The 25,692-nt window shown below is 42.2% G+C and overlaps 1 pseudogene; it reads right to left on the reverse strand.

Moving 5' to 3' along the window:
• Positions 1-13,638: 13,638 nt before the first annotated feature.
• On the reverse strand, positions 13,639-14,429 carry LOC115900454 (annotated as a pseudogene).
• Positions 14,430-25,692: the final 11,263 nt, after the last annotated feature.

Raw genomic sequence — 25,692 nt, forward strand, 5'->3', positions numbered from 1 at the left:
TTTACTCTTTTCACTTGGAATTACTTTGTCAATTCAGGCTCTTTTTTGGTTCCACATGACTATTATAACAGCTTTTTAATTCTGTGAAAAATGATGTCGGTAGCTTGATAGGAATAGCATTGAATCTGCAGGTTGCTTTGGGCAGTATGGTCATTTTAATGATGTTGATTCTTCTGATCCATGAGCATGAGATGGTTTTCCTCTTGTCTGTATCATCTGTAATTTCTTTCAGCAGTGTTTTGTAGTTCTTCTTGTAGAGATTTGTCAACTCCTTGGTTAAATGTATTCCAGGGTATTTTTTTATTGTGGCTATTATAAATGGAATTGCATTCTTAATCTGCCTCTCAGTGTGAATGTTCTTGGTGTCTAGAAGCTACTGATTTTTATACATTGGTTTTGTGTCCTGAAACTTTACTGAAATCATTTATTAGCAATAAGAGCCTCCTGGTGGAGTTGTTAGGGTTTTCTAGATATAGAATCACATTATCAGTGAAGAGAGACACTTTGACTTCTTTACGTATGTGGGTGCCTTTTATTTCTTTCTCTTGCCTGATTTCTCTGGCTAGGACTTCTAGTACTGCATTGAATAGGAGTGGTGAGAGAGGATATCCCTGTCTTGTTCCAATTCTTAAGGGAAATGCTTCCAGCTTTAGCCCATTCAGTATGTTGGCTGTGAGTTTGCCACAGATAGTTCTTATTATTTCGAGGTACGTTCCTTCAATGCCTAGTTTATTGAGGGTTTTCATCACGAAGGGATGTGGGATTTTATCAGAAGCTTTTTCTGCATCTATTGAGATAGCTGGGCATAGTGGCTCATGCCTGTAATCCCAGCACTTTGGGAGGCCAAGGCAGGTGGATCACCTGAGGTCAGGAGTTTGAGACCAGCCTGGTTAACATGGTGAGACCCTGCAGGTCTCCACTAAAAATACAAAAAATTAGCCAGGGATGATGACACACATCTGTAATCCCAGCTACTCAGGAGGCTGAAGTAGGAGAGTCACTTGAACCTGGGAGGCAGATGTTGCAGTGAGCTGAAATCACGCCACTGCACTCCAGGCTGAACAACAGAGCGAAACTCCATCTCAAAACAAAAAAAGAAGCTTTTTCTGCACCTGTTGAGTGAGATGATCATATGGCTTTTTGTCTTGGTTTTGGTTTTTACAGGTATGAGCCATCGGCCCGGTCTTTATTTTTAACTCTGTTTATGTGATGAATCACACTTGTTGATCTGTGTATGTTGAACCACAAATCTGCATCCCAGGAATAAAGACTACTTGATCATAGGGAATTGACTTTTTGATGGGTTGCTGGATTCAGTTTATAGCATTTTGTTGAGGATTTTTGTGTATATGTTCATCAGGGAGATAGGTCTGTAGTTTTCTTTTTTTTGGTTGTGTTTTTGCCAGATTTTGGTATCAGAGTGATGCTGGCTTTGTAGAATGAGTTAAGAAAGAGTCCTTCCTCCTCTACTGTTTGGAATAGTTTCACTAGGATTGGTACTAAGCTCTTATTTGTATGTCTGGTAGAATTCTGCTATGAATCCACCTGGTCCAAGGCTCTTTTTGGTTGGTAGGTTTTTTTTAAGTTACTCATTCAATTTCAGAACTTGATATTGGTATGTTTGGGGTTTCTATTTCTTCCTGATTCCGTCTTGGGAGTTTATGTGTTTCTAGGAAATTATCCATCTCCTGTAGATTTTCTAGTGTGTGTGCATAGAGGTGTTCATAATCTTACCTAAGGATCTTTTGTATTTTCTGTGTGATCAGTTGTAATGTCATTTTTGTTGTTTCTGATTGTGCTTATTTGGTTCTTCTCTCTCTTTCTTTGTTAATCTAGTAGCAGTCTGTCAATCTTGATTCTTTCAAAGAAACTGCTTTTGGTTTTGTTGAGCCTTTGTATGAATTTTTGGGTCTTAATTTTGCTCTGTTCTGATTTATTTTCTTCTGCTAGCTCTGGGGCTAGTTCACTCTTTTTTTTTCTAGTTTCTCTAGATGTTATGTTAGATTATGAATTTGAGATACTTCTAAATTCTTGATGTAGGTGTTTAGCACTGTAAACTTTCCTGTTAACACTGCTTTACCTCTATCCCAGAGATTTTGGTATGTTTTGTCTCTATCTTAATTTATTTCAAATAATTTTGAAATTTCTTCTTAATTTCATTGTTTACTCAAAAGTTATTCAGGAGCAAGTTGTTTAATTTTCATTTAATTCTGTGATTTTGAGCGATCTCCTGGTTATTGATTTATACTTTTATCCCACTGTGGTCTGAATGTATGGTTGCTATGATATCAATGTTTTTGAATTTATTGAGACTCGTTTTATGGCTGTGCATGTGGTTGATCTTGGGCTATGTTCTATGTGCTGATGAGAAGAATATACATTCTGTGGTTGATGGGTGGAGTGTATCTATTTGGTCCAACTGGACAAGTGTTAAATTTAAGTACAGGATTTCTTTGCGAGTTTTCTGCCTCAGTGATCTGTCTAACACTGTCAGCAGAGTGTTGAAGTCCCCTGCCATTATTGTATAACTGTCTAAGTATTTTTGTAAGTCAAAAAGTGCTTGTTCTATGAATCTGGGTGCTCCAATGTTGGATGCATATGTATTTAGGATAGTTAAGTCACCTTGTTGGATTGAATACTTTATCATTATGTTGTGTCCTTCTTTGTCCTTTTTTACAGTTTGTTTAAAGTCTATTTTATCTGATATGAGACTAGCGACCCCTGCTCTTTTTTATGTTTCTGTAATAGATCTTTCTCCAACCCTTTATTTTGAGTCTATGAGTGTTGTTATGGTGAGATGGCTCTGTTGAAGACAGCAGATGAATGGGTCTTGTTTTTTTACTCAACTTGCCACTCTGAGCCTTTTTTTTTTTTTTTTTTTTGAGACAGAGTTTCACTCTTGTTGCCTAGGCTGGAGTGCAGTGGCGCTATCTCAGCTCAGCACAACCTCCACCTCCCAGGTTCAAGTGATTCTCCTGCCTCAGCCTCCCCAGTAGCTGTGGTTACAGACATGTGCCACCATGCCCGGCTAATTTTTTGTATTATTAGTAGAGACAGGTTTTCGCCATGTTGGCCAGGCTGGTCTCGAACTCCCAACCTCAGGTGATCCACCCACCTCAGCCTCCCAAAGCACTGGGATTACAGGCATGAGCCACTGCGCCTGGCCACTCGGTGCCTTTTAACTGGAGCATTAAGACCGTTGATATTCAAGGTTAATTAATTTGGTCTTTGAATGAGGGGTACAGTTTTCAATGTATTTGGGAGGGTTTTTTTTGTTTGTTTGTTTGTTTGTTTGTTTTTGAGACAGAGTCTTGCTCTGTCACCCAGGCTAGAGTGCAGTGGCATGATCTTGGCTCACTGCAACCTCTGTCTCCTGGGTTCAAGAGATTCTTCTGCGTCAGCTTCCCCAGTAGCTGGGACTACAGGCATGTGCCACCACGCCTGGCTAATTTTTGCAATTTTAGTAGAGACGGGGTTTCACCGTATTGGCCAGGCTTGTCTCAAACTCCTGACCTCATGATCTGCCCCCCTCGGCCTCCCAAAGTCCTGGGATTACAGGCGTGAGCCACAGCACCCAGCCAAGTTTTTTGTTATTGTTGTTGTTGTTGTTTTTATAAAAGTAGTTCATGATGGCTGGATTCCTTTATGTAGTACACATCCATGATGGTATACTATCTGATTACCTGACTAAACTTTCGGGAAATTCTCTGCTCTATGGTTTCTTTTTTTTTTTGACAGAGTCTCACTCTGTTGCCCAGGCTAGAGTGCAGTGGTGTGGTCTCTGCTCACTGCAACCTCCACCTCCTAGGTTCAAGCAATTCTCCTGCATCAGCCTCCCAAGTATCTGGGATTACAGGTACCTGCCACCACGTCTGGCTAATATTTTGTATTTTTAGTAGAGATAGGGTTTTACCATGTTGGCCAGGCTGGTCTCGAACTCCTGACCTCATGATCCCCCCACCTAGGCCTCCCAAAGCAGTGGGATTACAGGCGTGAGCCACCGCGCCTGGCCCTTCTGTGGTTTCTTATTGAATCAGGTCAAGCGCACATTTCCTCCATGTGGTATTTTAGAGTGTCTGAAATGTGTTCTCAACCATCTTTATAAGTTTTGCTTCTTCAGGTCCCCTTATGTAGCCCATCAGAACTACTTTCTATTTCCAAATGTTCTGTGGCTCACCACCTCTGTGCCTCTGTGTCCCCCATGTGGAAGGTTCTGTCTCCATCTCTTACTCCACTGATTCTTCAAGTCCAAGTTATATAACCCCCATAGCCTTTTGTATGGTACTTTAGTGCAAAATGCCTTATGTTAGCATAAACTGTGTATTTGTCACATTCAGTTATATTAGACTGAATATTCTTAAAGAGTAAGAATCAGTTCTTATCTATCCTTTAGACTACTAGGATCAGCACAGTTTATTTAGTAAAATTGAATACCTTCAATCAAAGCCTCCAACCAGCAGTGACAGACTCAGTATCAGTACTTAAAAAGTATCTGGTTGCTGAAGACAACAACCATACATCTATCATTGGGGTAGCTGGGTGCAAAACCAAAAAAGGAAAGAGAATAATACTTTCAAGTACTTACTATGTACAGTGCATTATGTCCTTTTATATAATTCAGTCAGTCAGTCATTCAACAAACATTTATTGAGTCTCACTAGCGCTGTGCTAGGAGACGGGAATATAAAGATAAAAAGTCGTAATCCTTGCTTTTAAGGCACTAATAATCTAATACAGCAAGTACATCAATGAATTCAGTCTAACATGATGGAAGCAATGATAGAGGACATATGAAGTGCTTTGGGAACACAGATACGTTCAATTATCTAGGCGGCCAATTCCTTCCAGAGGAAGTATCCTTGAGATGAGCTTTGAAATATGAGAAGTCAGCTAGATAAGGAAATGGGGAAGGGCATTCCAGAGACAGGGAAAAGTATGCACAAAGGCCTGGCAGCATGAAATACCACCATGCTTGTGGGAGTGGGGGTTATGGCAGGAAACAAGACTACAGAACTGGGCAAGGGCCAGGATATGAAAGACCATGGGGATAAGTTTAGGTTTTCCTGAAAGGTAGAGGACAATTTGAAGGCTTTAAAGCCAGAGAGTGATGGGATCAGGTTTGCCCTTTAGAAAGGCCCCACTGGCAGTGACTTGGAGAATGTGTTGGAGGGAAGACAGGTGGACTAGTTAGAATAGACTAGTTAGAATGCTTTTGCAGTCATCTCACAGGGGAGTGATGAGAGACAAAACAAATGGGAATAGAGAAAAAGAAAGCAATAAGAGAGGGAGACTAGATTCCATGAAACTTGGAGGTTGTTTGGACGTGGGGTGGGGTTAAGAATGAAGAATCGGCCGGGCGCGGTGGCTCAAGCCTGTAATCCCAGCACTTTGGGAGGCCGAGACGGGTGGATCACAAGGTCAGGAGATCGAGACCATCCTGGCTAACACAGTGAAACCCCGTCTCTACTAAAAACACAAAAACTAGCCGGGCGAGGTGGTGGGCGCCTGTAGTCCCAGCTACTCGGGAGGCTGAGGCGGGAGAATGGCGCAAAACCCGGGAGGCGGAGCTTGCAGTGAGCTGAGATCTGGCCACTGCACTCCAGTCCGGGCGACAGAGTGAGACTCCGCCTCAAAAAAAAAAAAAAAAAAAAAAAAAAAAAAAAAAGAATGAAGAATCTAGGATTATTCCCACGCATTGCCTTGGATGATGATACAACTCAGACTAGGGTGAGGGAGGTGAGGCACTTGCCTCAGACACAAAATTAAGGGGGATCTCCCAAAACTCAGCAAGATAAATAATATTTTAATGCAATATTTGCAAAATTAAAATGACGGCAAGAGTCCGGGTGCAGTAGCTCACGCCTGTAATCCCAGCACTTTGGGAGGCCAAGGTGGGGGGAATCACTTGAGGTTAGGAGTTCAAGACCAGCCCAAGCAACATGGTGAAACCCCATCTCTACTAAAGATACAAAAATTAGCCAGGCATGATGGTGGATGCCTGTAATCCCAGCTACTCGGGAGGCTGAGACAGGTTGCAGTGAGCTAGGATCGCACCACTGCACTCCAGCCTGGGCGACAGAGTAAGACTCTGTCTCAAAAAAGTAAATAAATTAATTAAATAAGTCCGAGAAAATCCATGATGAACAAACGTCAAAATTTTAGGAAAGAATGTGGCTGTGCTTGCATGATCTGGTTTCACTCGCCTCGCCCTAACCCTGGCCCTGAATAAGAAAGGTGTTGTTAATCCATTTTCACTGAGAAAACCGCAGTCCAGAGAAGTAAAATTACTAACTGAAGGTCACACAGCCAGCAAATGCCAGGATCCAGGGCCCTCACCCTGGGAGCGCATAAGGCAGTGCCCCTCTCCACTGCGGCATGCTGGCAGGGCTGAGGTCCCCTGGCTGCAGTGGTGAGTGCTGTGCTGTCTTCCTTACTTGCTTTCCACTTTTAGCAAATAGTGACTATGTCAATAAAGGGAGGTGTCCTCAAACCCTATTGTCTTGAGTTGAGTTTAGCAGTAAAACAAACAAAAAAAGTCATATACAAGCAGAGAGTTAAGTGTACAAGTTACAAAAGTAATAAAATCTTGGGCTAGATGCAGTGGCTCATGCCTGTAATCTGAGCACTTTGGGAGACTGAGGTGGGAGGATCACCTTAGCCCAGAAGTTTGAGGCTGCAGTGAGCTGTGATTGCATCACTGTGCTCCAACTGGGGTGAAAGAGCAAGACATTGTCTCAAAAAAAAAAAAAAAAAAAAAAAGAGAGAAGAAAAGAAACAAACAAAGGAAAAGAAATCTTTGAGAGCCAGTCTGGACTCAAATAGCAAACATCAATTTCTGAAGTTTCTGAAAGCATGGAATCAGCAAATACAGAATTGATCATGCAAATGATGACCCATGGTGTCAGTACACATGCATTAAGTATAGTTACTTGGAATCAATACAATCGAAATAAGTAAATATATGGGCACTTTGGCACTCAGGTCCTTCATCTCAGAATTCCTGGAGGTTCCACTCTGCCACCAGATCTCAGTTGGCATCTGATATGGTTTGGCTGTGTCCTCACCCAAATCTTGTATCAAATTATAGTTCCCATAATTCTCTTGTGCTTTGGGAGGGACCCCCTGGGAGATAATTGAGTCACGTGGGCTGTTCATGGTAGTGAATAAGTCTCACAAGATCTGATGGTTTTTTAAGAGGAAACTCTTTTTGCTTGGCTCTCACGCTTCTCTTGTCTGCCACCATGTGAAATGTGACTTTCACCTTCCACCATGATTGTGAGGCCTCTCCAGGAATGTGGAACTATGAGTCTATTAAATCCCTTTCTTTTGTAAATTGCCCAGTCTCAGATATGTCTTTATCAGCAGCATGAAAACAGACTAATACAGCATCTGTGGAAAACAAGTAATCTTTCTTTTAACTTGGTCAATTCCAGAGATTTTGAGCTCTCAATTCAGACATGAGCCCTGCCAACGCCTTTAGACAGAGCTTCCCTCTGCAGACTACTGCGAAGAATGTGTTTTGTTTTTGTTTTGACACGGAGTCTCACTCTGTCCCTCAGGCTGGAGGGCAGTGACACAACCTTGGCTCACTGCAACCTCTGACTCCTAGGTTCAAGCAATTCTCCTGCCTCAGCCTCCTGAGTAACTGCAATTATAGGCACATGCTGTCACACCCAACTAATTTTTGTATTTTTAGTACAGATAGAGTTTTCCCATGTTGGCCAAGGTGGTCTTGAACTCCTCACCTCAAGTGATCTGCCAGAATGCGTTCTAAGTGGCTCTGAGTAACAAACTTCCCAGTGTTGATGATGGCCCAGTACATGACCTAGACTGATGACAATTCTCAGCCCAAATTATGGTGGCTTTAGCCACTGCAAAGCTGTATAAGGTACAGAATAGCACTAGTTACGTATGTTTTCATATTTCTTTTCTCTTCGTGATGTGAATCAACTATAATGCACTAAAAGATTATTTATTTACTGCTGTAATTTTGTTTTCCATTATAGCTATTGCTTCCCAAAGTCAACGTAAAAATAGTTTACTACTGGTAACTTGCTTGGTTAACCCAACTTACGGAATTTATTGGTATAGTAAATGTTTTATATAAACAGTTTTTGAGGGCACAGCACAAGTCAAAAGTCCACAGAGGCAATGTGACTTAATTTCTGGAAAATTAAGAGTTTCATGAACATCTAAGAAATGAAATAGATGAACATATATTTAATGGTTAGTGGCATTAAAATCAAACATTAAGGCTAATTGCAATGTACTTATCTCACTTGACCAGTTAAAATGGTTTTCAATTCGTAAAATTCTGCCTTTGAGGTAAGATTACAACATGTAAAAGTTTTTCAGTGTGATTTTAACCAACCTAGCCATTTATTTAGGACTAAGACCATATTTTTGATCAGGGACATTTTGTCCTTGTTCAAGTACAGTTGTAAATTTGTTTTATTTTGAAATATTTTAACATAAAAAAAAGTTTAGCATGTCATGTTATGGGCACCTATTCAGCAAAAAGCCCCATTTAAGTTGTAAACTTGGTATAAGTGAAGCTTTTTGTGCACTCCTCCCCATTTCATTCCCACTTTTCCCATTGGGTACTGACATCAATCCCAGTTATTCTTGCTACATGTTACTTGTATCAGTCCATTATCATACTGCTATGAAGAAATACCCCAAACTGGGTGATTTATAAAGGAAAGAGGTGTAATTGACTCATAGTTCTGCATTGCTGGGGAAGTCTCTTACAATCATGGTGGAAGGCAAAGGAGAAGCAGGCACTTCCTTCACAGGGTGGCAGGGAGTGCATGCAGGAGAAATGCCAAATGCTTATAAAACCATCAGATCTTGTGAGAATTCACCCACTATCACGAGAACAGCATGGGGGGAACCACCCCCATAATTCAATTACCTCCACCTCGTCCAACAGTTGATACATGGGGATTATGGAGATTACAATTCAAGATGAGATTTGGGTGGGGACACAGAACCTAACCAGATCATTCCACCCCTGGCCTCTCCCAAACCTCAAATCCTTTTTACATTTCAAAACCAATTATACCTTCCCAACAGTGCCCCAAAGTCTTCATTCATTCCAGCATTAAACCAAGTCCAAGTTCAAAGCCTCATCTGAGACAAGGTAATTCCCTTCCACCTATGAGCCTGTAAAATTAAAAGCAAGTTAGTTACTTCCTAGATACAACGGGGGTACAAGCATTGGGTAAATGCACTCATTCCAAATGGGAGAAATTGGCAAAAATGAAGGGGTTACAGGGCCCATGCAAGTCCAAAATCCAGTGGGGCAGTCAAATCTTAAAGCTCCAAAATCATCTCCTTCGACTCCATGTCTCACATCCAGGTCACGCTGATGCAAGAGGTGGGTTCCCATGGTCTTGGGCAGCTGCACCCTGTGGCTTTGCAGGGTACAGCCCCCCTCCCAGCTGCTTTCACAGACTGGCGTTGAATGTGGCTTTTCCAGGTGCATGGTGCAAGCTGTTGATGGATCTACCATTCTGGCATCTGGAGGACAGTGGCCCTCTTCTCACAGCTCCATGAGGCAGTGCCCCAGCAGGGACTCTGTGTGGGGCCTCTGACCCCATATTTCCCTTCCACACTGCACTAGCAGAGGTTCTCCATAAGGGCTCTGCCCGTGTGGCAAACTTCTGCCTAGATATCTAAGCATTTCCATACATCCTCTGAAATCTAGACAGATGTTTCCCAACCTCAATTCTTGACTTCTGTACACCCACAGGCCCAACACCACAGGTAAGCCACCAAGGCTTGGGGCTTGCATCCTCTGACGCAACATCCTGAGCTTTACCTTAGACCCTTTTAGCCATAGCTGGAATGCAGGCCACCAAGTCCCAAGACTGCACAAAGCAGCAGGGCCCTGGGCCCGGCCCATGAAACCATTTTTTCCTCCTAAGCTTCCTGGCCTGTGATGAGAGGGGCTGCCAAGAAGACCTCTGACATGCCCTGGAAATATTTTCCCCATTGTCTTGGAGATTAACATTTGGCTCCTCATTACTTAAGCAAATTTCTTCAGTGGGCTTGAATTTCTCCTCAGAAAATGGGTTTTTCTTTTCTATTGCTTTGTCAGCCTGCAAATTTGTCAAACTGTTATGCTTGGTTTCCCTTTTAAACATAAGTCCCAATTCCAAACCATCTCGTTGCAGATGCATAAAACTGAATGCTTTTAAGAGCACCAAAGTCACATCTTGAACACTTTGCTGCTTAGAAATTTCTTTTGCCAGATACCATAAATCATCTCTGTCAAGTTCAAAGTTCCACAGACCTCTACGGCAGGGGCAAAATGCCATCAGTCTCTTTGCTAAAGCACAGCAAGAGTCACTTTTGCTCCAGAGTAAGTTCCTCATCTACATCTGAGATAGTCTCAGCCTGGACTCCATTGTCCATATCACTATTAGCATTTTAGTCAAAACCATTCATTCAACAAGTCTCCAGGAAGTTCTAAAATTTCCCACATCTTCCTGTCTTATTCTGAACCCTCCAAACTGTTCCACCCTCTGCCTGTTACCTAGTTCCAAATTCACTTCCACATTTTCAGGTGTCTTTATAGCAGTGCCCCACTACCTTGTTACCAATTTACTGTATTAGTCCATTCTCACACTACTATGAAAAAATACCTGAGACTGGGTAATTTAATAAAGGAAAGAGGCTTAATTGACTCACAGTTCCGCATTGCTGGGGAGGCCTCCGGAAACTTACAATCGTGGTGGAAGGCAAAGGAGAAGCAAGCACCTTCTCACAGGGTGGCAGGACAGAGTGAGTGCAAGCAGGGGAACTGCCAGACACTTATAAAACCATCAGATCTCATGAGAGCTCACTCACTATCACGAGAACAGCAGGTAGGAAACCGCCCCCATGATCCAATTACCTCCACCTGGTCCTGCCCATGACACATGAGGATAATGGGGATTACAACTCAAGATCAGATTTGGGTGGGGACACAAAGCCCAACCATGTCATTATCCCTCTGAACTGTTGGGTACATTCTTTAATGACCAGGGGCTTTGGGATGTGGAGAAGAATACTCCTAGCTATTTGTACTTTGTTTAATGCTCAGATTATTAAACCTCATATAGCTAATATTTGAAAACTAAATTTTCTTGAACATTTAATAATTAAATTTAATTAATTACATTTCCCCAAACAATTTTAAACTGTAATTACAAATATACTTATTAGTATGGTTGATTTCTAAGACATTTCAAACACCTCAGATGGTGTATGTAAATAAAACATATAAATGATAATAGAACGTATTATTATACTGAAATTATTTTTGAGACATCAGAATAACGGGCTAACTTGATTATGTTTGTAGTTATTTTTATACCTTTTTTGGGTTATAGTTATTTTTATTTTAATAACATCTTGTGTTTTCGTAACAATTTTTTTGATACATTCCCAGGATTGCAGTAATCTTACCAGATCTAAAAGAAAAATACTCCATAGAACAGCCAAGGTTGTAAGATGTGGCTTATCAAAGATTATTCTCCAGAGCACAGGACTTGAGGGCTTCTTAGGTGAGTCAAATCTGATCCCTGGTCATGGGGGCTGAACTTCTTGTTTATAGTAAAGCTCCACTTAACATCTCAGTAAAACTTTTCTAGATCATTTTTAGCCTGTGTTTTAGTTTTTGCAACTTGTTATCATCCTTCAAAATAGTTTACTTTGAGCAGGGAACGGAGACTCATGTCTGTAATCCCAGCACTTTTTTCTTTCTTTTCTTTTCTTTGTTACATAGGTATACATGTGCCATGGTGGTTTGCGGCATCCTGTCTCCTAGGTTTTAAGCCCCGTATTTGTCCTAATGCTCTCCCTCCCCTTCTCCCCCACCCCCTGACAGGCCCCGGTGTCCGATGTTCCCCTCTTGTGTCCATGTGTTCTCATTGTTCAACTCCCACTTATGAGTGAGAACATGTGGTGTTTGGTTTTCTGTTCCTGTGTTAGTTTGCTAAGAATGATGGTTTCCAGCTTCATCTATGTCCCTGCAAAGGACAAAAACTCATTCTTTTTATGGCTGCAATCCCAGCACTTTGAGATGCTGAGGTGGGAGAATCAATTGAGCCCAGGAATTGGAGGCTGCAGCGAGCTAGGATCACCCCACTGCACTCCAGCCTGGGCGATATAGTAAGACCCTGTCTCTAAAACACAAAACAAGCAAAAATCCAAATCGTTTACTTTTTCTTTATAGTCCTGGTTGGTTAGTGTTAGATAACATGTTCTGCTATTATATATTCACCTGGTCTGTTTTCATATTAAAACCCTATTCATTTCTTGCTGTATTTCACTATAACCTATAGGACTATCAAGAAGTTTCATTACCTAGGAGATGCACAGTTAGCTTTCCTTTTTAAGACATTTGACACATTTATCTCTATTGAACTATTTTTTTGCATCTTATGTGTAACCAGCTGCTGTGATTGTTAAACTCCTATCTTCCCTGCTGTTGTGTGTGACCACTGGGGACAGTAATTCTTCCTGTCTTTTGTATAGTCTCTACAATTTCTAGGACTTTTTAACAGTGTTGTATTCAACATTTTTCTTATACAGATAGAAAGAATTACACATCCGTACTTGATTAATAGGTAAAAACTTAAAGAAAGAAAGAAAACACACATGCTTCCTCTTTTATTTATTAAAATCGATACAAATAAAACATATTTCCTTATAATCACTCTTTTTTTCCAGTACATTACCTTTTGTATAATTTAGGCTGATGTTCCTTTTTCAGGTATCATAAACCCTTGGCCTTTTATAGATTTGATTTGTTCTAAGTTTATTAACAGTAATGTTTATTGTTCATGATGGGAAACCATTTAAGTAAGTTGCTTTGCCCTGTAGCATTGTTCTGGCATCCTTAAAGACATTCTGACTTTTTGGCAAGACATGAAGTTCCAAAAACCATCCTGATTTTTCTTGCTGCAAGACATGGAATCAGCTGTTCTCTAGGAGTCCTTCTCTTTTTGGTAGGCAGTAGTATTAGAAACCAACTTATACTTATATCTATCTGCATAAGAAAAATGTTGAATACAACACTGTTAAAAAGTCCCAGAAATTGTAGAGACTGTACAAAAGACAGGAAGAATTACTGTTGCTAGTGGTCACATACAACAACAGGGAAGATAGGAGTTTAACAATCACTGCAGCTGTTTTACATAAATGTGCTGCTGTTGCCAGGGGACCAAATTCAAGAGTGATAGAGCTAGAAAAAATATTTTTTAAAGCCAAAAGCTTATAGTGATTTTTCCATTTAAATACATGATGTTACTATACTCTACTTTCCTAACAGTAGAAAGTTTTATCATTGCCTAACTGAATAAAGCCATTCCCTGCCACAAGAAGGAAAATTTCTAACCGCTTAACATTTATTTCACCAAAACTCCTCCCAGGAAATATAAGTTCCCCACAAATAACACATTTTGATTTACTATTCTATTTAATTAAACAAGTACGTAACTGAAGCGTTCTGAACACAGATGCAGGAGGACTTAGGTGTCAGGCTGAAGATCACTTATGTCTTTTTTTTTTTTTTTTTTTTTGGCTATTAATCATGCCATGTTATTTTTAATTATGTACAAAGATCTAACATGTCACCCAGGGACCATTTCACCCACTGCTCTGTTTGGCCGCCAGTCTTTTGTCTCTCTCTTCAGCAATAGTGAGGCAGATACCCTTTCCTCAGGGAAGAGAAATTCATGGTTTGTTGCCCTTGCCGATAAGTAAAATGTTGGAAATTCAAGTGGTAAAGCTGTTGCCATTGGCATCTTTCACTTGAACCACGTCAAACGATCCAGGGTGCCTCTCTCTGTTGCTGATCACACCAATTCTTCCCAGGTTAGCACCTCCAGTCACCGTACACAGCTTACCGGCATCAAACTTGATGAAATCAGTAATCTTGCTAGTCTCCAAATCAATCCGAATGGTGTCATTCACCTTGATGAGGGGATCAGGATAGCAGATGGTGTGAGCATCATGAGTCATCAGATGAGGGATTCCTTTTGTGCCCACAAAGATTTTTCTCACTTTGCACAACTTGTACTTGGCCACCTCAGGTGTAATAAGATGTATATCAAAGCGACTCTTGGTGTCATAGATCAGACAGAAATTCTCTCCCTTCTTGTCAATGCTGATGACATCCATGAATCCAGCAGGGTAGGTTATATCAGTTTCAGACCTTGCCATCCATCTTAGTGAACGGCTGCATGCAAATCTTTACTTCATCTCCTGTCAGGGCATACTTAAAGTCTGTTCCTTAGGAAAATGATGAGGGGGAGACACTCTCTCAACTTGTGGGGACCACTGGATGGACGAGGAGCAAACATACTGGACAATGTATCCAGCATCCAATGCTTTGGAGCTGCTACCTGCTTCAGATGCTTCTTGGGACTATGAGTCATGGCTGCATTAGGCAAGGAAAGAGGATCACCTATGTCTTTTTTTTTTTTTTTTTTTTTTTTTTTTTTTTTTTTTTTGAGACAGAGTATCGCTCTGCCCCCAGGCTGGAGTGCAGTGGCTGGATCTCAGCTCACTGCAAGCTCCACCTCCCGGGTTCACGCCATTCTCCTGCCTCAGCCTCCCAGTAGCTGGGACTACAGGCGCCCGCCACCTCGCCCAGCTAATTTTTTTGTATTTTTAGTAGAGACGGGGTTTCACCGTGTTAGCCAGGATGGTTTTGATCTCCTGACCTCGTGATCCGCCCGTCTCGGCCTCCCAAAGTGCTGGGATTACAGGCTTGAGCCACCGCGCCCGGCCGATCACCTATGTCTTAACCCTTTCTTTTTGCAATAATAGAATAACTAAACATGGGTAATTTATAAAGAAAAGAGGTTTATTTAGTTGGTTCTGCAAGCTAGGAAGTATGAGAAGCACGGCTCCAGCATCTGCTTGGCTTCTGATGAGGGGCCCATGGTAGGTTAAAACATGATGGAGAGGCGGGGTGTGACGGCTCAAGCTTGTAATCCCAGTGCTCTGGGAGGCCAAGGTGAGCAGATCATTTGAGGTCAGGAGTTCGAGACCACCCTGGCCAACATGATGAAACCCTGTCTCTACTAAAAATATATAAAAAATTAGCTGGGCATGGTGGTGTATGCCTGTAGTCCCAGCTACTCGGGAGGCCTAGGCAGGAAAATTGTTTGAGCCCAGGAAGCAGAGGTGGCAGTAAGCCAAGATCGTGCCACTGCACTCCCGCCTGGTGACACAGCAAGACTCTTTTTCAAAAGAAAAAAAAAAAAAATGGTGGAAAGGTCAAAGGTGAAGTGGACATGTGTAAAGAAAGGCAAAACCTGACGGATGTCCCGGCTTTATAACAACCCGCCCTTCTGAGAACTAATCCATTCCCAAGAGACCTAATCCAAGACTAATCCAAGAACTCACTCACTACGGCAAGAACAGCACAAGCCATTCATGAGGGATCCACCCCCATGGTCCAAACACCTCCCACTAGCCCCACCTCCCAATGCTGCCACTTTGGAGATCAAATTTCAACATGAGTTTTTTGGGGAAATAAACTCAAACCATACCCATATCATAGCAATCTACAAAATCATGAAAGCCATCAGGGTTGCCATAACCACACTTAAATTATTTTAACTCTGTTATCTAAGGATCCCAGGAACACAAGCAATAAAAATTTTCACTCAAAGACTTTGCAGAGGAGTCTCAATTCTCATTTAAAGCTTTAATGTCATCATAATGTTGGGTTCCTTAGCCATCCTAAAGGCTGTATGCTCTGAAGCATTTACTTGTTTCTTTTACAACATTAAAAATGGAACACTTCCATTTTTAGGGCAAGCAATTTATTTTATTGGAATTTCTTGGGTAGTCTCCAGCTGTGCAGGCCAAGTGACTTATCTGGGGGTCACAGACACATTCTGAACTTGTGAGCTCTCCATTTCTGAGTCCATCAGAGTGGAAACTCTATTCAGCTTGTTAACACACATTTAGTGAGTCTCTCTTATACACCTGCCCAAATTTATATAGGAAATAGAAGTTTGGAAATGAAAAATGTTTGTTTTGTTCCTTTAAGCCACCTCTAAGAGCTAGACTAGCCTTTCAGAATGAAGGACTATATATCAAGGACTGTACTTCTAAGAGGATCAGCTCAACTCCTGAGTGTTGCATGGGAATGGGGTCAGTCCTAGAGATGACTCGTGGATTGAAATTGATCTAGAAGGGATCAGCAGTGGCCCTGATTGTGTGTTGGTTATGTAGTGGAAGGAAGAAGAAAGAGGGTTCTGTAAAGAGGAAACTCAGTCAGGAAGTGGAAGGACCACAGACTTCTGGGCTGACCCTCCCTGGAGTGACCTTGAGCCCCTAATCTGGTCTGGGGATGACCCCTTTGAATATATTGGAACAGACCCAGAACCCCAAGGATGGAGCACTATTCCCATTCAGGGAATAGTGATGCATGTGGGCCAATCAGTGGCTCACCTAGCCCCACCCTATTCCATGGCTGCCCCACCAGGACCTCGTCTTCTCTGGATCCTGTGCTGCAATGATCTGGGATGCATTTCTGTGTGGTTGAAGTCTTTAGGTAGCAGCTAGGAGAACTACTATTTCTGACATTAAAGAAATCATGTTTGGTGATCATAAACCAGTTTCATCATTTAATCTTTTTGTATATCCAGACTATGACCTTCTCTTTCTTTCTTTCTTTATTAATTTGCCAATTCATTTATTTAGCAAATATTTTTCAAGATCTTTATGTGCACATAGCAGTAGTTAGGAAGGTGAGAGATTAACAAGCACAAAATGTATTCTGTAGAGAGGTGACTGCAGTATTACATGGTGTGACAAAGTGACAATTTAGGGACAAGTTTTGAAAATGACATTCTCCAAAGTTGAATTGAAATAAAACATAAAGTGCGTAAGATTAGCCATCCATAGAAGTTACTCAACCTGACTGACACAAATGAGTCTTCCCCATAGTAACAACTGTAAATATAACTACATTTTGTAATTGGGGAAACACAATATGAGGTTATGTTGTCCTACTATAAAACAAAAGCATTCATGTGTGGGGAGAAAGGGTGAAAAAGAAAAGTATTGGCTGGGCACAGCGGCTCATGCCTATAATCCCAGCATTTTGGGAGGCTGAGGTGGGTGGATCACCTGACCTCAGGAGTTCAAGACCAGCCTGGGCAACAAGGTGAAACCCCATCTCTACTAAAAATACAAAAATTAGCTGGATATGATGGCAGGCACCTGTAATTCCAGCTATTCAGGAGCCTGAGGTGTGAGAATTGCTTGAATCTGGGAGGTGGAGTTTGCAGCGAGCCTAGATCGCGCTACTGTACTCCAGCCTGGGTGACGAACAAAACTCATAACAACAAACCGAAGTATCGCTAGTGTGCCTCCAGCACTGTCCAAGGGAGAGAAAATAATAGACCAGTGTTTGTTATCTAGATGGACATAGTCCCAGAGAAAAGGCTAATATTTGCATAGTGCTTTACTTTACAAAGCGCTTTCATGTACATATCTCTTTCAACATTCACAATTGCCCCATAAACACGCTATCATTATCATTCCTGTTTTATTGAGGAGGAAATGGAGTCTGGAGGCAAAGTGACCTTCCAAGGTCACCTTGTCAATGGAGTAGACCTAGGAGTGATCTGAGTTGAAGGTGAGTGGGGTACTTTCCACTTCCCTGTAGCTGTCTCATATATGCCAGTGAAAACCCACCACAAGGCCAGGCGCGGTGGCTCACACCTGTAATCCCAGCACTTAGGGAGGCCAAGGAAGGAGGATCGCTTGAGCCTAGGAGTTGGAGACCAGCCTGGGTAACATAGTGAGACCCCGTCTCTACAAAAAATACAAAAATTATCCGGGTATAGTGGCATTCCAGCTTTTCCAAGTCCCAAGAATTGCTGGAGCCTGGGAGGTCGAGATTGCAGTGAGCAGCGATGGAGCCACTGCACTCCAGCCTCAGTGACAGAATATGAAAGAAAAAAACGGGGGCTGGCTTCAGGTTTTTGCAACCTGTGTAGCTGTGACCTGCACCAGGGAGGGCCTTACTCTTAGTTTAATGCTTTATTGTCACTATCCTGAAGTTCGTTAATACTTTTTTAACAAGGGACTGGGTATTTTCATTTTGTACCAGAGCCTACAAATTGCACAGCCAGTCCTGACTGTACAAGTGATGGCTACCAGCTGGGCATGAGAGTCTTGGGAGTTTGTCCCAAAGTTTTGGGAGCTTGAAAGGTATATGGGATCTGGAAACAAGGACAGGAGAGGAAGTAGGCATAGGGAGAAACATGGGGAAAGGCAGGGTGGTAGGGCATACTGGGCACACTCTCCAGAGTCGTACCATCTTGCAAGCTTGCTGCCTTTGGTTCATTCCAAAATATCCCTGATAAAGAGTTATTGAAAGTAATGACAAAGACTGCAATTACTTTTGCAACAAACTAATACCACAACAGGTCTGTATGCTTAGTCCTTACATGTCTCCAAGGACACCATGATTGACTTGATTGACTCTTGGCCAGCAACTGGGAATATGGCTCCTGAAATGTTCTTTATGGTAGTGACAGTTTTTGTTTCTTTTTGGGACACAGTGTCACTCTATCACCCAGGCTGGAGTGCAGTGGTATGATCATAGCTCACTGCAGCCTTCATCTCCTGGGCTCAAGTAATTGTCCCACCTCAGCCTCCTGAGTAGCTAGGACTACAGGCACGCAACATCATGCCCAGCTAATTTTTAATTTGTTTTCAGAGAGACAGGGTCTTGCTATGGCGCCCAGGCTGGTCTCAAACTCCTGGACTCAAGTGATCCTCCTGTCTCAGTCTCACAAAGTTTTAGAATTACAGGTGAGAGCCAATGCACCTGGCTATGATTGATTGTTTTGCTACATATACTTGGAGCAATGGGCCACACTGTACTGGTTTGTCGGGTTCTTTGCACAAATATCAAGACACTTGGATTTTTTTACTGGGATCTTGAGTGTTGGTTGTCATGACTGGTTGTATAGCAGGAGGTACCTTTGTGACCCACATGCTACAAAGCCCTCAGATTCTGAGACTCATATATACCAGACAGCTCTACCGGAGAGAAAGTGCTCTGTGTGTTTGTGAATGAGGAAGGAAATCAGAGGCCTATGCTGGGTCTCCCAGGACCCTCCCTGGACTCCTCTGCTTGCACATTCCCTGCCATTTTTGCTCAGTATGCTTTGCTGCAATGAATCTTCAAGCCCTGTCACTGAGTCTCGTGCATCCATCTGGCGAATAACCAAAAACAAGACAAAGTCTTTGGAAATAGTCCTTACGCTATTTTCTGCATTTTTCATGATCAGAATCCATGTGGGTTTTTTAAAATCACACACACACAAAAATTCACTATGACAAAAATTTGGAACTCAGGAAAGAAAAGTATTCGTTAATGAGCTACAAAAATAAGCCATGGCAATGAGCAAAATGCAGGTGGGTGGGGAGGACGCTTGTAACTCTGATCACAAGAAAAGTGGTCATTTCTTTAACATATGAATGGTTCCTATAAACCAAGAAGAAAATCCCAACAATCCAACAGGAAAATTATTGAATGGATTACGCACACAAAAGACATGATAGTTCACTCAAAAAAGAAAGATAAGGATACTAAGCAATAAATTCAAAATTAAACCAAAGTAAGATACCAATGGCGTGAACCAAATGCTTTGCTGACATTGTGGGATAGGGTATGGTAGATTTATATATTGCTTATGAGGGTACAAATTAATACAACTTCTTTGGATTTTAATTTCCCAATAGTTTTAAAAATTTAAAATGACCTGTCCTTTGGCCTAGTGAATCCACTGTAAAAACTATCTCACAGATATGATTCCTGAGCATAGGTTAAATAGAAGACATTCACTCACTGAATGCTGTTTATAAAAGCAAATGTCTAAACAATCCATGTGTCCGTCAACAAAATTCTGGCTGAATTATTCTTAATCCATACATTAGAAAAGTATAGAGCAATTCAAAAAAATAAGATAAGGGCAGGCGTGCTGTGGCTCACACCTGTAATCCCAGCACTTTGGGAGGCCGAGCCAGGTGGATCACTTGAGGTCAGAAGTTCGAGACCAGCCTGGCCAACATGGTGAAACCCCCATCTCTACTAAAAATACAAAAATTAGCCAGGTGTGGTGGCTCATGCCTGTAATCCCAGCTACTTGGGAAGCTGAGGCAGGAGAATCACTTGAACTGGGGAGGCAGAGGTTGCAGTGAGCCAAGATCACACCACTGCACTCCAGCCTAGGCTACAGAGCAAGAATCTGCCTCAAAAATAAATAAATAAATAAGTAATAAATAAATAAATCTATATGCACTTGACATGTTCAAACCCTTTGCCACTGTAGATGAAAAGTGTAATCTGCATAACACAAATAGTGCAATAATATTTATGAAAAAGGTATATTTGCTATATCTTTGATATGCATGTATATGCACAGAAAGGGTTTGTAAGGATGTAGACCCACTTTTTAACACTTCCTTTAAGAGGAATGGAATAGAAAGGTTTTGATTTTTTTTTCCACTTTTCATTCTATGCGTTTTCTTGTTTCTACTAGGAGAATGTATGCTCATGTTACATTTGTGGACAGAGAATAAAAACAATAACTAAGTCAAGAGAATCAGGTTCACAAAAGCCTTACCTGAAACTGCTACAGGGTGAACACCAGGAAAGGTAAAACCTGTTTCTCAGGACAAGGGAATTTCTGTGCCATTTGTGTGTGTAGGAGAAACCCCCAAATTCTCCCAATAAATTGCGAGTCCTGTAGGATAGGCACGCATTTGATGGCCTTGAAGAAGTGATCCTTGTATTTGCCGAACCCCTGAGAGGCCAGGCAGGCCACAAACACATTCCAGATTCGTTGGGCGACTGGGGCCAACGCCGCCTCCGCAGGCAGACGCCGCCTCCGCCGGCAGCTCCCGGCCCAGCTGAAACAGACTTCCCTAGAATTTCTCCAGGAAACGGTTGGGTGGGTAGAGCTCTGGCCCGCGGCTGATTTTTCACCTGCCAAGGCCTGGGTGCTTCCTGCAGGGCCATTTCACCAACGACGACTCCTACCTCTTCTTGGCTTCCAGGATGAGCACCGAGGCCAATTTCGCCTCGCTTCGGCGGTCTCCTACAGCTACTCATTGCTGAACCCGGCCACCTTTGCAGAAGTCAGCAAACTGGATGGCGCGGTGCAGGATTTGCGTGTGGTGCCGGGAAACGGAAGACAGATCCAGTACCAGAAGGTGTGCATGAGGTACAGGGCGCTCTGCGTGCCCCGCAACCCGCTCCTGTACGCCCGCCAGGTGGACCAAACGCTCGACCTGAGCAGCATCTCCTTCCCCATCTACAACCATGGCGGGCATCCTCTCTACCTGACCGGCTTCTTCGGAGGACGCATCTTGGGGGGCAGCCTAGGAATGGACCAGTTACTCCTGCCGGCCAAAGCCATGCGGCTGCTGTACTGCCTGAAGACCGAGGACCCTGAGGACAACGTGCACAGCAAGCAGTGGCTCACCCATTTCCTCGACCAATTTACCAACCTTAAGAACACCTTGGCCTTGAAGAAAATTGAGGTACCTGGTGGTTCGGGTTTACAGGGACGCCAGGAGAAGGTGGGAGGGATGAGGAAGACTTGCCCCCAGAACCCTAACAAAAGCAGTGCCTGACTGCTTGATGGGGTCCTTGCCTCCAGGCTGGGTGTGCTCTGCTATATTTGGTACTTAATCCAATTTTCTGAACATGACAGATACCAGAAATTGTGAATTTCGGTAACATTCTAGTCAATAACACAAACCCTGTGTCCACCAGATGGTTCAGTTCAGTACAGACATTGATCTTCATGTTTAATTTTGGGGTTTGGTTTCTAATCAAATTATAGTACTCTGAAATTCTACTTTTAGTTAAAGTCTTCACTGGCTTTGCAGAGCCCCCTAAAACTTGCTTGGAGCTCTCTGGGATTGAAAAACAAACTTTTAAGTAAAAGTTCCATGGTGTTAAGAAGGTAACTAGCTCAGCATTTTTCAGATTAGATACATATGAAGAACCGGCTTAGCATGAGGTCCGTGTCAGCTGTTCAGCTACTGCTGGGTCAGCAACCCTATTAAGATGTATAAATGGAGAAGCAGTGTGGGTGTCAGGGCACAACACAGGTGGGAGCAGCGGCCACGGCCTTCATCCGCCTATGGAGAATGAAGTATCCTTGGCAGTTCAACTGTGTTGCTCCAAGTGACATACGTCATGATTTTGGTGGCTGAAGGGTTTTGCCTTGTGTACATACTAGAGTTTCTGGATCTCTTCATTTGTGGATGGACAGGTTCATCTGTGTTGCTCCAAGCAACATAATTTTATTATTTCGGTGGCTGAAGGCTATTCCCTTCAGTATAGATACTAGAGTTTCCTGATCCCTTCATCTGTGGATGGACAGGGTTCTACAAGGGACTGCAGATGACAGGGTTTCCAGAAGCTTTAAGGCTGAAGTGTATTCCATTGTATATCTACACAGCAGTTTCTTTACCCCTTCATCTGTGAATAGCCAGGTTGACGTGATTCCTGGATTGCCTGGAAGAAGCAAATACAGAAGACACCATTGAATTACTAGTTTAGATAGCGGGAAAGAGACATATGTTTACTGTTATCTTCTCTTAGCACATTTGGCATATTATAGAATTTATTTTACTTAGTATATTTTTGTGGCAGGCAGTCCAGTTTACATCACTTTCCAGACAATTGGAATTTTAGGCAACTTCTATGACAGTGATCCCTGTGTTTCACCTGACATACATTCTCATCATACTGTTTGCAGTCACATCATGCTATTGTTCTGGATCAAAAGTATTATCTGTGAAACTCAAGAGAAGGCTGGACTTGCCCACCCGACTCTTGCCAATGATGAGGATCTTCAAGGTGGTCAGCACATCCCCATCCATCCCTACCCTGCTCGGCTGCGAGCCCAGCTGTCCACCCTGGGGTCCTCCTCTCAGCTTTTCAGCAGGGAAAGCTGCCCAGAATCCATGTGTTTTTATGAAACATCCATCAATTTCATTTAATAATACTAAAGATTGATCATGATAATATGCATAATTATAAACCTCAGTCCCATTATGTCTTTTCTTAAACTGCTTTCTAAAATTTGAAATTTGTTCTTTTCTTCTGAAGATTTTGGAGGATCTAGTTGAATTTCAATAATTTTAAATGACTTTTAAAAAACCCCACAAAACCCTGTATGATCCAGATACCATCTCGCCACTTGGAGAGTACCTTTTATTTTGGAGACTATGCACTTGCTAAAACAGGCTTGGAACAGCCTACAGAGTGCATGCCTTTGGGTCCTCTTGGATTGATTACTGCCATTCTTTCTTCTCCAGCATTCCAGAGGCACTGACTCATGGATTACAAAGTGTTTCAAAACTCTACCACATATGTCCCTGCTAACTCTAGTTTGATTTTTATATCTTTGCAAAAACTTGACCTCTAATGAGGTCTTAGGTTTATTTTATAATCCACTGAGTTAAAAATAACTAGACATAGATTGCCTTTATATGGTATTCATCTGTATACTCAGCTCTTAGGCTATTGGTTAGGACTTACACAGTTAAAAAACTCAAGATGCATATTTAGAAGATGTCAGAAAAACACTCACTTTCTAAGTCTTCAAAGCTATTTTCTTTCACGTTGTCTCTCCTGACCATTGAGAATGCTCTTGAGGCCAGGCACAATGGCTCACACCTGTAATCCCAGCAGCTTAGGAGGCCAGAGTGGGAGGATCACTTGAGCCCAGGAGTTCGCGACCTGCCCGGACAACATGGCAAAACCTCGTCTCTACAAAAAATACAAAAAATTAGCCAGGCGTGGTGTTGCACACCTGTAGTCCCAGCTACTCAGGAGGCTGAGGTGGGAGGATCCCTTGAGCCCAGGAGGTTGAGGCTGCAGTGAGAGGTGACTGCACCACTGCACTCTAGCCTGGGCCACAGAGCAAGACTCATCTCAAAAAAAAAAGAATGTTCTTTGTTTATATTAATACTATGCATATGGTTATTTTACTATTTTTAAACTTTTCATTAAAATATCTTATTGTTGAAATATAATTTATATTTCATTTCAATTTATAGTTTTGTGTGTGTGTGTGTATGTATATATATGTGTGTGTGTGTGTATATATATATATATATATATCTCCCTTGCTTTGCAGAATATCTGTACTAAAACATTTGACTATAAAGGCAAGTTTCTATCTTTATACTCCCATCGTCACAACTGGGGTTTGTGTAGAATGCTCATTACCTCCCTTGCTCTTTCAGCTCTTCAGAAAGTCAGGCATTGTGAGAGGTGAAGGGAATTGTCACTGTAATCTGTCATTCACCGCAGAAGCTGAAGTTCCTCTTGTCACGCTAAGCTCAAAAATCTTCGGAGGTTCTCTTCTCTACCAAATCAAGTTGAAACCCCTCCTACTGTTTTTAAATTTCCTCTGTAGTCTAGCCCTATCCTGTCTATTTGATCCCGTTTTTCACCACTCCCCAGCATGGGCATTTAGCTCCTTACGGTGCTTAAAACAAGGCTGACCACATAGTAAATATATGCACACTTATTGCTCAGTTTTTCGTTTTTAAGAGATGGGGGTCTTGCTATTTTGCCCAGGCTGGAGTGCAGTGACTATTCACAGGTGTAATCATAGGTCACTGCAGCCTCAAACTTCTGGGCTCAAGCAATCCTCCCACCTCAGCCTTCCAAGTAGCTGTGACTGCAGGCATGCATCACACCCTGCTTATTGATGGATTTTAAAAGATAGAAACAAAATATTCTAACACACTATCAGCATATGAAACAAAGCTATTACAAAAACAAAAACATTTATAAGATGATTGGAGAAAGCTGAACTTTCACTAAATATTTGATATTAAGAGATTATTGTTAACTTTTTAGGTGTTAGTGGTATTGTGTATCGTGTTCATGTTAAAAAAGAATCCTTGCTTTTAGGTGTATATATGATATCTGGGATTTGCTTCAGAATGATTGTTGGAGTGGATGGTGGTACAGATGGAACCTCACTGATAATTATTGATGCTGAGTGATGGGTACATGGGAGTTCATTGTACCATTCTTTCTACTTCTGTTTGTGTTTGGAAATTTTTATTTTAAAAGATTTTAAATGTTAGCAAAAGTGAAAAACCAAAAACAAACAAAAACTTGTGACTGAGAAGAGGCTGCAACTGTTGACAAGCCAATGGCATATGGCAGTGGCTGGGAAGACTGGGGGGGGTTTGGGGCTTGGGAGAACTTTCAGAACTTACTCGACTCCAGGTCAGAGTCTGGTAAGAGAATTCAGCAATTCTCCTTGCTCTTTCCTGAACCTTTTTTAGGGCTTTCTCCAGATTTTTTTTTTTTTTTTGAGATGGAGTCTTGCTCTGTTGCCCAGGCTGGAGTGCAGTGGTGCGATTCCAGCTCACCACAACCTCCCCACACAACCTCTCAGGTTCAAGTGATTCTCCTGCTTCAGCTTCCCGAGTAGCTGGGACTACAGGTACGTACCACCATGCCCAGCTAATTTTTGTATTTTTAGTAGAGACTGGGTTTCACTGTGTTGACCAGGTTGGTCTCGAACTCCTGAATTTGTTGATCCGCCCCCCTCGGCCTCCCAAAGTGCTAGGATTACAGGCGTGAGCCACTGCACTCAGCCTCTCCTGATTTTCTAT

Source organism: Rhinopithecus roxellana, chromosome 11, assembly GCF_007565055.1.
Source record: "Rhinopithecus roxellana isolate Shanxi Qingling chromosome 11, ASM756505v1, whole genome shotgun sequence".
In the NCBI taxonomy this organism is placed as follows: Eukaryota; Metazoa; Chordata; class Mammalia; order Primates; family Cercopithecidae; genus Rhinopithecus; species Rhinopithecus roxellana.